Genomic DNA, 12,007 nt, shown 5'->3' with positions numbered 1-12,007 from the left:
CATGGAAAATTATAATTGGGTATCTTTGAGTTTGCCTTAATATTGACATTTTTAGTGCAGTTTTTATGTCAATCTTTTCTTCCCCTTGGTTAGAGAATGGAAAAGTATGAGAAAGCTATATTGGTGTTAGTGGAGATTATGAGTTAATATGTATCATATTATTCAGCCCACATTCAATACCATTTTCCACTTTGTTTTGTTGTATTTCCATCTTAATATACATTTGGCACACACAGAATTTTATTTTCATGGAATATTATAAAATATATCACCAGTATATTTTTTAGTATATAGGGTAAACTTTGGATCCTGATGAAGTATTTCCTAGTTAGGTTGTCTATTGAAACATGGAATAAGGGTGACATGATAAAGATGAATATTTGCCCCATCAAATGAATTATTTTGTCAGCTATTAAGATGGTCCTCAAATGCTAATCTTTGGATTTAAGAAGCAGTGCTTTGAAGACCATGATACTGTGTGTAGCCAAATAAGACCAATGAAATATGTTAGATTCAGCCAGATCTAGTATATGCTAGGATGTCAGCATTTCAATTTAATTTTCAAGTCAAGTAAGTTAAATAAAATAATTATTTCTCTATGTAAAAACCGTTGGTTCAAACAAATGTGATAATAAAGTAATGTAATAATGTGTATGTGTACATTTATCCACACTGGGCATTTCCAATGAAGGAGAATGATGATTATCACTTTACTATCAAATGTTTGAACCTTTAGACTAGCCATGTACCTGATGCTGTGAAAAATATGCCAGAAATCACTTGACTTCAGTTAGATCCTGAAGTAGTGAGAGAATGTTAAAACACTCAGTTTAATGACAAAATTTTATCAAGTCTATGTGCCTTTAAATTTTGCATTGTACAAACTAATAGTGACCTGTTTGCAACTTTATTTGGAAGGAAATTTCTGAGTTTCTTAATCTTCAGAAGTTTCTTTAAAAAATCAAGATTAACTATTCCCCATTCCTGTCTGATTTATAACTCCTTTCTGCTTTCAATCAGGGGAATTGGGTTTCATCTGTTTCTTTCATTTGTTGTTCACATTCAAAAAAGTGCCATGTTAAAAAAAAGTAGAAAAGAAAATTCCTAGAGGAATTAGCATTAAACACTGCAAAATCACTATATCTTTAAATGTATAGTCACCCCTTTTACCAAGTAAATACAAAGAGGTAGTCTTGTAGGAAATATAGAGAGAACAAATGAGAGGTTAAAGAAGGAAGAAGTATTTCCTCATGCAGATAATATAAAAAAACATATTGCTTTGTGTCAAATAGTATGATATGAGAGGGTATGTTCAAAGGTGGCATCACTAATGAAAATACAATCACAATACAAATGAGGTGAGATGGAAAATCAAGAGAGGATGAGCTGGAGAATAGAGGGGCTGCATGAAAAAGATATGGTATAGTATTGCTATGCTGTATTTTCTATGCATTCATGGCTTAAATATCACTTAAGAATCATACATAATCAGAAAGACTTCCTGAAAAAGCAACATACTACAGTGACATGAAACACAGCACAAGAATCCAGTGTGGTCTTTCTGGAATGTGACTTGGGCACATTAACCACTGAGGGAAGGAAAGAATCAGGAACCAACATATCAAACAGAAACCTCTCCTGAAAGCTGGTGGCTTCTAATGTCCAGCACACTCATCAGAAACTGCCTATTACTATAGTGGCCAAATAATTACCTTAAGGAAAGAAGAAGAAAACGATTATGATCTGTGGAAATGTAACATTGAAATGATTCTTAGACCAAAGTCAAACATCATCACAATTCCTAAAACAGGAAAACATTATGAGCTATTTAGCATCTCCCATGACCACAATTTTGAGAAAAAATATCCATTTCTGATTGTAAATTGATTTATGGCAAAAGTCTTAATTAAAATCAGTAGTAAAAATGGAAAGGATTTAAATTTACAGGTGTTATTTTTTTAGGAAGTATTTTATATTTCTACCAACGTGCTAAGTAACATAGTATAGGCTTTATGTAATTGAATGATCATAACAATCTATTCATTTTTTTAACCCTATTTAAAATAGAATTTTCATTTTAAAGCTTTTTTTGCATGTAAGGTAATTGAATCTTTGGGAAGATTAAACAAATTGCCAAGTTGTTACAACTGATACATGCAACAGATGGGATTCAAACCATGAGTTTGACTCAAAAGCCCACACTCTTAACCATTACATAAAACAGCATAAACATAAAATCTAATTTGGTTCATAGTTTCATTACAGAAAATTCAGCTGTATTTCAATATTTGTACAATGGGTGAGGTGATAAATAAGCTACAGAATTTATACCAGCTGAGTAAATTGAGAATCATAACATCAGAAAAATCCTAATATAGTTACTTTATGGTGCTTTTAACAGTTTTCTTGAGGTTTAACTTATATACCATAAAAATTCATCTTCTGTAGGTAAATGGATTTTAAGCAAATTTATTTGAGTAAATTTGCAGAGTTCCACACCCATCATCATTATTTATTTCTGAGTTTATAAGTTTAAAAAATCAATGGTTTTAAATAATGTATCATCATGCAAAAATAACCGTGATCCAGTTATAAAATATTTCTTTCCCCACAAAAATTTCCCTCTCGCCAATTCTCAGTCCCACATAAAGCTTCAGGCAACTGCTAATCTTCATTCTGTCTCATGGATTTGTTTTGGGGAAATTTTCAGATAAAAAGAAAATCATACAATATGTAATCTTTTGTGCCTAGCATCTTTCACTCAGCATAATGTTATTTTGTATGTGCAATTCATCTGTGTTGTAGTGTACATTATAAGCCCATAACTTTTTATTGCTGAATGGTATTTGTTTGTAAGGATATTCTATATTTTTAAAATCTATTTATTGGTTGATGGACATTTGGAAATCAATTATCTAGCTGCTTTCAAGATTTTCTTTCTTTCTCTCACCAGTTTAAGAATGATGTGCCTATGCATGGATATGTTTGTGTTAATAATACTTGGCTCCTGTTGAAGTTCTTGAATGTTATAGATTTAAGTTTTTCATCAATTTCAGTAAGTTTTCAACCATTATTCTGCAGTTATTATTTCTGCCCCCTTTTCCTCTCTCATTTTCTTCTCAAATTCCCATTAGGTCCCACAGGTCTCAAGGCTCTGTTCATTTTCCTTCAATTTTCCTTTGTTTTTAGCTTAGATAATCGATATCCATCTATTTTCAAGTCTAATAATTCTTTATTCTACAAACACAAATCTTCTGGTGTACCCATCTAGGGACCTTTTAATATTTTCAGTCATTTATTTATCAACTCCAGAATTTCAATTTTTCAATAATTACTCTTTATTTTTACTTGAGGAATTATTGTAATTATACTTTCTTTTGACCTTTTAAACATGATTCCTTTTAATATTTTGAACATTTTTATTGTGACTGCTTTGAAGTCTTTGTCTACTAACTTCAGACATCTGGGACTCTAGGACATAGCTTCTATTAATAGCTTTATTTCCCCCTATTTATGGGCTGGTATGTTCTTTGAAAGTCTCATAAATTATTAAAACAGATATTTTGCATAACATAATGTGAATTCTGTTCCCCTGATCTTTAGATGCATCAACTGTAATACCACCCAAATATAAGTACTGTTAACATCTTGGCATATGCAATTTCAGCTTTTCTGTTTTGTCTTTGATGTATGGATCATGAAGTGAACATATAAAAACCAGTTATTGTTATAGTACTTATTTAACAGGATTCATTTTTTAATCAATTATATTATATTTTAATATCAGTAAATAGAAACATACTCTTTAATACCCATGTAATATTTTACTATTAAGGCATGCAATTAGTTAAGTAAACAACTGTTAGAATATATTTAGGTAGCGGCCACTTTTGGCAATTTTAAAAATAGTTAAAATATTTTATTTTCATAATTTTATTATGACAAGTTCACAACATTAGCATTGTTGTATCTAATGGCAGAGATATTTTACATAAATTTATCATTATGTCTGCTTCCTGAAAGATAACATAATGAGGGCTATTTATAATTACAAACAGCAAAATATATTTTAAAAATTTGTGCAAAGATTTGAAAAAGGGATGTGATTCAGCTGTGTGCTGTTAAATGTTTAACAATCAGATCTCTGCTAAATAAGCTAAAAAGCCCTGATCTGCAGTATTTGCTGATTTCCATGGAGTGAATATTCCAAGCATAGCCAATTTAAATGTGTCAATGAAATTTCTCTGATGTATAGTTGGGTAAACATGAGTGTAATTGGATCTCAAGAGAGAATAAAAATTGGCTTCAGTATACCTCCATGATATTTATACAAAAATTGGATTGGCTTTAAACATAAAGGAAATAAAGTAGCATAGTATGTAGAAAACAGATATTTATCTGCTATAATGTATAAAAATGTGGTCTTCAAAATCCATGATTGTAGACTCAAATGATACCTTGCTCAGTAATTTTAGCATTATTCAGTGGATGCGTTCTGCAACTATTTTTGATCTGCAGTTCCATTGCTAATTTTTCTATTTCCTTCATTATTCCTTCTATGTATATTGAATAGAATTCTACCATAATGAAGATCTATCTCACAATCAGTACTCAAGCTCTATCTGGAAACTTTGTGACAATATAATCTACATTCTCATCCAGTTTAATAATTCTCTAATTACTCTCTAATTGGTATCCAGTAAATATGCTTTGCCAGTACAGCTTTTCTGACCAATATTTCCCATGGCCCATGATTGACTCTCCCTCGATCCTTAAAAAAAGAAAAGAAAAGAAAAGAAAGAAAAACGTGTACTCCCTAATGGGGACAATTTTTATTGATTGTATTGTCACTCTTGAGAACCTAAGCTGTATCAGGCAAAGCTTGCCCTTCATTTCCCATAATAAATCTGACAATCCAAATGGAAATTTTGTCAGTTGGCAGAGTTTGAGAACTAAATAGCTGATATTTCTTGGAAAAATTATCACTCCTCTTAATTTTAAGAAAGCATATTTTAGTTTAAAGAATTTTCCTAGTTAAAAATTAGATTGTAACAGTATTCTGCATTTAAAATATTTCTTAATTTATTGAAATGACATTGATTTCATTGAAAGACTTGGGATTCCAGGAGTTCCATAGTTATATTTTTCCCTAAATATGAAGAAGTCTGCATATTTATTTTGTTTAGATAGGCTCAACCCCAAGGTTTTCACATAGCAACCCCCTGTCATGACTCAGGAGGGAATGTGAGATTAAAAACAGCATCCCAGTGGAAACTTCTAAGAGAAGGGGAGAGTCAAAGCATACTTATTTCATACTCTCCACGGCTTTCAAATGATGATTAACAAAGGTCCCAAAAACTGGTAAACTCTACCTACACAAGCCAAGTGACAAACACAATGTTGAAGAAGTACAAAATTCTCCATTAGAGGAATGGAGAGAGCACTGAAGTCAGTTGGCAATATAATGTGATTATTGCTATTATTGAAATAATAATAATAACTAATAATGTGGTCTGGTCTCTGATGATAAAATTAAATAAAATCATCAACCTTCATCTACATAAGGAGAGTCCTGAATTTGCAAGTAATGATTATTTATAGCCACATCAATTACCAAGCCAGCTAATGAACATTGATTTTTGATTTAGGTTTAATTTCTTTTCCTGAATCAGACAAAATGAAAAAAAAAAAAAAAGAAGAACATAAGATAATATACTATTCAACAAAATAGCCATTGGCTACATGAAAATGTATGTATTATACTTTTTCAAAAATCTTTATTGTGTACTAAATTTGACAAGAACATATCCTAAGTTACAAGAATTTAGTGCTGAACAAAGCATTTCCTTCCCTTGTGAAGCTTCTGTTTGAGTGGAAAATTGGATAATAAAGAAGCAAGTATATAAAGCTCTATCAGGTAATGAAGAAGCCTTATGACTATTTAGAGGAGGAGGACAGAGGCAATTGCTGGAGCACATATATTGAAACTAGAACATGACTGACATGTTTTAGAAATTGCAGAATGCTAGAGTGTAGTGATTGAGGCAGAGAACTTCAGGGGATGAGTTTGCAGTGAAAAAACAAGGCACTTTAAAATGGTACATAGAACCCTCATTCTAGAGTCTTAATCTATGAGAAACCCAGTTGAGTGCCTAGGTAAGATATTAAAACTTTGTTAGTTTCCCATGGCCATTGAGTGCCATCATAGTGTTGACACAGTTCTACTATGACCAACACACTGGTCAGCAATGTGATTTTCACCACCATGTAAGAGGAGTGTGAAATCAATAAAATTCTCTCTACATCCTTTCTTTTACTGGAATGTCTTCATCTATCAGATAGATATCAGTGAGAACAGAAGGAACTAATAAAACAGACTCTTAATAAACTGCTCTCTTTTAATTGATGTAGCATCCAACAGATTGTCATCTAAACTCCCCAACTTAAGGAGAAGAAAAAAAGGTTTTCTTTAATCAGTTAACTAACATTGTGATAAAGCCTTTAGTTTATACTTGGCATTAGCTCATGTTTCCTTTATTATTTATATACTTCTAGATGTCTGGCTAGTTGTAAAATGGGCAACTATAATAGATGCTTTAGTGAGCAAGGAGTTCACATAGACCTTTGGAATCTTTTTTTTCTCTGAAATATAAAATATCCTAACTATGTATGTAGAATCACAGAGACACTAAAAATAACAACTATATATTATCTTTTAGTATAAATTTACAAAAAGTGAATCAAAGTAAAAATATTGTTGTATTTTTTTCAGTCTGATGGTAAAGGTGATACCTTTAATTTACTACACTGGATTTGTTATACTGAGCAGCCAAGCTCTCTTCACTAGACATGATCTTTATTACATGTTTATTCATGATACTATGTACTATACCCTTGTTTGGAATGAGATATGAGAGAGAGCAAAATGATGGCAGCAGTGTATCCTAAGCTATGAGTCATACAGGGACACTCACAATGATTAAAACAACTATGAATTAGAAGCCTGTGAATTTTTATTGAATGAGGCCATTGGGTGAGTTTATGCATGAGTCCCAATATAGTTTCTGAACTCTTGAATAAAAAAAAATGTGTTTTTGGCATTTCATGCCTCTCTGCAGAATCCCTTCTACTAGTTAGTCCTTATTTAATTGTGTGAACTGGTTTTATATTTTCAGCCACAATAAAAATGAACTTGGGATTAAATGTAATTTTTGACTGCTGAATATTTTTATTTCATTGGATTCATTGGTAAGATTTGCCTCTTTATTACATTTAGAGTAATATGTTTTGTCCAGGGATGCCACCATGCTCCTGAATTGTTTGTTGTTTGTTTTAAGTATTTTCCATAATTATTGAACTAGTATTTTGCTTTCAGGTTCCTCTTCCTCATCTGTAAAATGGGAATAATAATATTACATTTACAAAGGCATAAGTGAGAAAACGATGAGGTAAATATTTGTAGAATATTTCTCATTCTTTCTTCCATAAAGACCCACACTTTCAGTAGTTGCAATATTGACTTAATTATGAAGGTTGTTAACAACCTATAGTGTCCTCTAAGTGGTTAATGATTAAAAAAGAAATATACATGACCATTTTTCTGCCAGCATTGTGGCAATGTGAAGTTCACATCTGCACTGGAAGAATGATAGATCTGTCAGAGCCCTGCCAGCACAGCTTTGGTTTCCTCTGTGTTAATAATATTAACATTTCTTTAACCAAAATGATAGTTTAAACATTTTTAACAAGTCAGGTAATAGCTTTAAATAATGTGATATATAAAAGTTTTGAGTAGAAACTAAGGCAATGTGGACTGTTTCACAGCTTCTATATAAAATCTTGGGGAATAGAATACTCCTTTCCTACAAATATCTCTTTCTGTATTCTTTACCATTCAAAGCTCCCAGTTTGCTAACAATCCATACATTATCAACAAAACTCTTACTCCTCATTAGCAGACATCCTGGAGAGACACATGGTTCAGATTAATTGCACTCAGGTGACAGAATTTATTCACACAGGACTTACAGATCATCAGGAATTGAAGATGTCCCTCTCTGTGGTTTTCTTGTCCACCTATCTTTGCACAGTAGTGGGTAACCTGAGTTAAATCCTAGTCACTATGACAGAGACAAGACTCAACCCACCAATATACTTCATCCTTAGCAATCTGGCTTTTGTCAATTTTGGTTATGCCTCAGTCATTATGCCCAAAATGCTTGGAAATTTTTGTACAACCAAAACATTATCACTTTCAAAAAGTGTGCTGCTCAATTAGGCTGCTTCCTCACTTACATGGTGTCAGAGTGCTTGGTTACTGGCTTCCATGGCCTATGATTGATAGGTGGTCATTTTTAATCCCCTCCTGTATATGGTCACAGTGTCCCCCAGTAATCTGCATTCTTCTTGTACCAGCCCCCTATAGCTGCAGCTTCCTTACTGCACTGTTTCAAACCATCCTCACATTCTGCCTCTCTTACTGCCCCTCCAATATCATCAATCATTTCTACTGTGATGACATGCCTCTCCTCAGGCTAACTCACTCAGATAATCACTCCAAACAGCTGTGGATTTTGGTCTTTGCTTTTATTACATTCATTTATTCAGTTCTGATAATTTTTGTTCCATAAATGTTAATTATATATGCAATCCTGAGTATGTGCTCAGGTGAGGGCAGGCTTCTCAACATGCGGTTCTCTTCTGACAGTGGTGATTTTGCTCTATGGGACCCTAGTATTTAATTATGTGCAGCACAAATCTGGTCACTCCATTGATACTGATAAAATGACCTCCATGTTTTACACTTTAGTTATCCCCATGCTCCTTGTTCAATAGCTTAATGAATGCAGAGGTAAAAACTGTCTTACACAGAGTCTTGAAGAATGCATGCAACCTTTGAATTTAATATTCATTATAGAAATTTTTCTTAACAAATTCTAGCAAAGACAATAATGTATTTTATAATATATGTAATAGATATCATTTCACTATCTTTGACTCGAACACAAACTAATATAAGTTACAAATAGATTTTTCCCTGATATACAGAAATTAATCCTCATAAGTTAGATAACAATTAAATATCACTTCCACCCAACTGTATTAGTCAGGGTTCTCCAGAGAAACAGACCAATAGGAGATTTAGATTATTATATAAATATTAAGAGGTTTATTATAGGAATTGGCTTTCTTCATTGGATTGTCAATTCTGGATTCTGTACGGCAGGCTGCAAGTTGGAAAATCCAGCAAAGGTGGTAATTGAGTTCCACAGAGGAAAAGGGCTGGCTGACTCAGTGATAAAAATTCTCTCTGACTACTGAAATTCTCTTTCTTCCCTGTAAGGTGTCCAACTGATTGGATGAGAAGACTCATCTCATTGCCAAAGGCAATCAACTTGTGTCCTAGTTTGCTAATGCTGCAGAATGCAAAACACCAGAGATGGATAGGCTTTTATAAAATGGGGGTTTATTTTGCTACACAGTTACAGTCTTAAGGCCATAAAGTGTCCAAGGTAACACGTCAGTAATCAGGTACCTTCACTGGAGGATGGTAAATGGTGTCCGGAAAACCTCTGTTAGCTGGGAAGGCACGTGGCTGGCATCTGCTCCAAAGTTCTGGTTTCAAAATGGCTTTCTCCCAGGACGTTCCTATCTAGCAAGCTTGCTCCTCTTCAAAACGTCACTCACAGCTGCACGGAGTTCCATCTCCCTGAGTCAGCATGTTTATATGGCTCCACTGATCAAGGCCCACCCTGAATGGGTGGGGCCATGCCTCCATGGAAATATCCCATCAGTTATCATCTACAGTTGGGTGGGGCACATCTCCATGCAAACAACCTAATCCAAACTTTCCAACTTAATCCCCACTATTATGTCAGCCCCACAAGATTGCATCAAAGAATATGGCTTTTTCTGGGGGACATAATACATTCAAACTGGCACAACTTGGTTGGTTGTGAATGTTGCCAGTCAAGTCTGGTTACTATTGCCTTCACAATAACAATCAGAGCAGTGTTTGCTTGACCAAACAACTGAACACTATAACCTAGTCAAGTTGACACATGAACTTTATCATCACACTGATCATTCCTGGCTTCTGATCATAAGATTCATTATGTGATTTCATAAACGTCCCACATCCTCTGATGGGAAACTTACTCTTCATCTACAAACTCTGTGCATGCTTATGTAAGTTTTATTTAAGGACATAGATTTTTCTCTATCTCCTTCACAGTTTGTTGTTGACCTTAAAATGGCAGTACCAACCAAGTTGGAGACAAAGAGTTATCTGTGTCTCCTGATGACACAACAAATTATTTGTGATGATCATTCCTTATAATCTGTGCTGTCCTTAAGCATATGTCCCACAGTTTTTTTCCCCCTTTCCTCCTTTTCTGTTTCCTTTTAGATTAACTGATCATTTATCTTTTAATTGTGGCTTTATGAACTATATTTTTTATTATATTTTAGTGTTTGTGTTAGGGTTCATGGTATAGATGGTACAACCTTTTTCTTTTCGCAGTCCACATTGAATGGCAATCATATCACTTCACATGCAATTTTTGCTGTGTTTTTATTATTATTTAAGCAGTTAATTATCTTTTAAATGATCTTTAAAAGAGATATAATTTGATTAAAAGATCATATGTTTAGTTATCATTTCTGGTGTTCTTCTTTCTTTTGTCTAGATCCATATGTCTATCTGGTATAAATTTACTTGTACCTGAAGGGCAATCTTCAACATATCATATTACAGGTCTACAACTGATGGATTATTTTGGCATTTGTTTCCTGAAATTATTTTGCATCACTTTGTAAACTATATGTTCCCTGGGTAAAGAATTCTAGATTTGAAATGGATAGCACAATAAACTTTGATGGTAGCACAATATTGTAAGTACACTGAAAAAAAGGTGACTGGGAATAGGGCTGAAAGAGGAAGTTTAGGGGTCTGAATGACACCAAAAGGAAAGACAGAAGATAAAGACTGGGACTGTATAACTTAGTGAAACCTAGAGTGGTAAATGAATGTGATTAAATGAACAAATATAAGAATTTTTATATAACTTCTATTCATGAGTTGCAATAGTTATTTCTAAATTTTGGAATTTGGAGCTGTTTGTCTGTGACATGGTCAGTCCCTGGAGCTTCAGGTGTCTGTTTGGCAGCTGGGACTCAGAGCCAGAATTCAGCAGCTGTGAGTGTCGGCATTGCCCCATGAATCAACTGTTAAAGAGGCTGAAAAGGAGATCAGACTTTGGAGATATGAATGAAGTGGACATGGTTGAGATTGGAGTAGATCATAAAAAAAGGTAGAGAATGATATTAACCATGTTTTAAAACTTTGGGTTCTGTGTGGGACCAAAGAAAGAGATAGTTACATAGTGCAAAATCTATATTTTCTGTAGCATACTCTATAATTTGACTTGTATGGTCAGTTTATTCAAGTACCGTAATTATCTGGAACCTTGACTAGGGAATGAGACCTTGTTGTTTTTTACAGGTTAGCATGAAGCCCTGATACAACCCAGAGTAATCTAGGCAGAGAATATAAAATAGTTGCAAATCCCTCTTGAGGGACTGTGGAAAAACTTGGAAATATTAAAGTTCCCCACCTGGGGAATTCCCAACATTCTCTCAGCATTGGAGACCACCAGCTTAGTAGGCCAAGCCCTCAATCTTGGGGTTTGGTCTTATGAAGTATGTTGCTGCAAAGAAGAGGCTAAGCCTACTCATAATTGTGCCTGAGAGTCTCCCCCAGAGGGCCTCTTTTGTTGCTTATATGTGGCCTCTCTCTCTAAGCCCACTCAGCAGGCAAATTCACTGTCCTTTCCCCTACATGGGATATGACTTCCAGGGGTATAAATCTCCCTGGCAATGTGGAATGTGATTCCCAGAGATGAGCCTGGATCCTACATTGTGATTAAGAATGTCTCCTGGACCAAAATGGGGAAGATAATTGAAGCAAAATAAAGTTTCAATGGCTGAGAGATTTCAAATGGAGTTG

At 33.9% G+C, this 12,007-nt stretch overlaps 1 pseudogene; it reads left to right on the top strand.

Moving 5' to 3' along the window:
• Positions 1–8,122: 8,122 nt before the first annotated feature.
• On the top strand, positions 8,123–8,835 carry LOC119511329 (annotated as a pseudogene).
• Positions 8,836–12,007: the final 3,172 nt, after the last annotated feature.

The sequence above is a fragment of the Choloepus didactylus genome, chromosome 16 (genome assembly GCF_015220235.1).
Source record: "Choloepus didactylus isolate mChoDid1 chromosome 16, mChoDid1.pri, whole genome shotgun sequence".
Lineage (NCBI taxonomy): Eukaryota > Metazoa > Chordata > Mammalia > Pilosa > Megalonychidae > Choloepus > Choloepus didactylus.
This window is presented reverse-complemented; position numbering and strand designations above follow the sequence as displayed.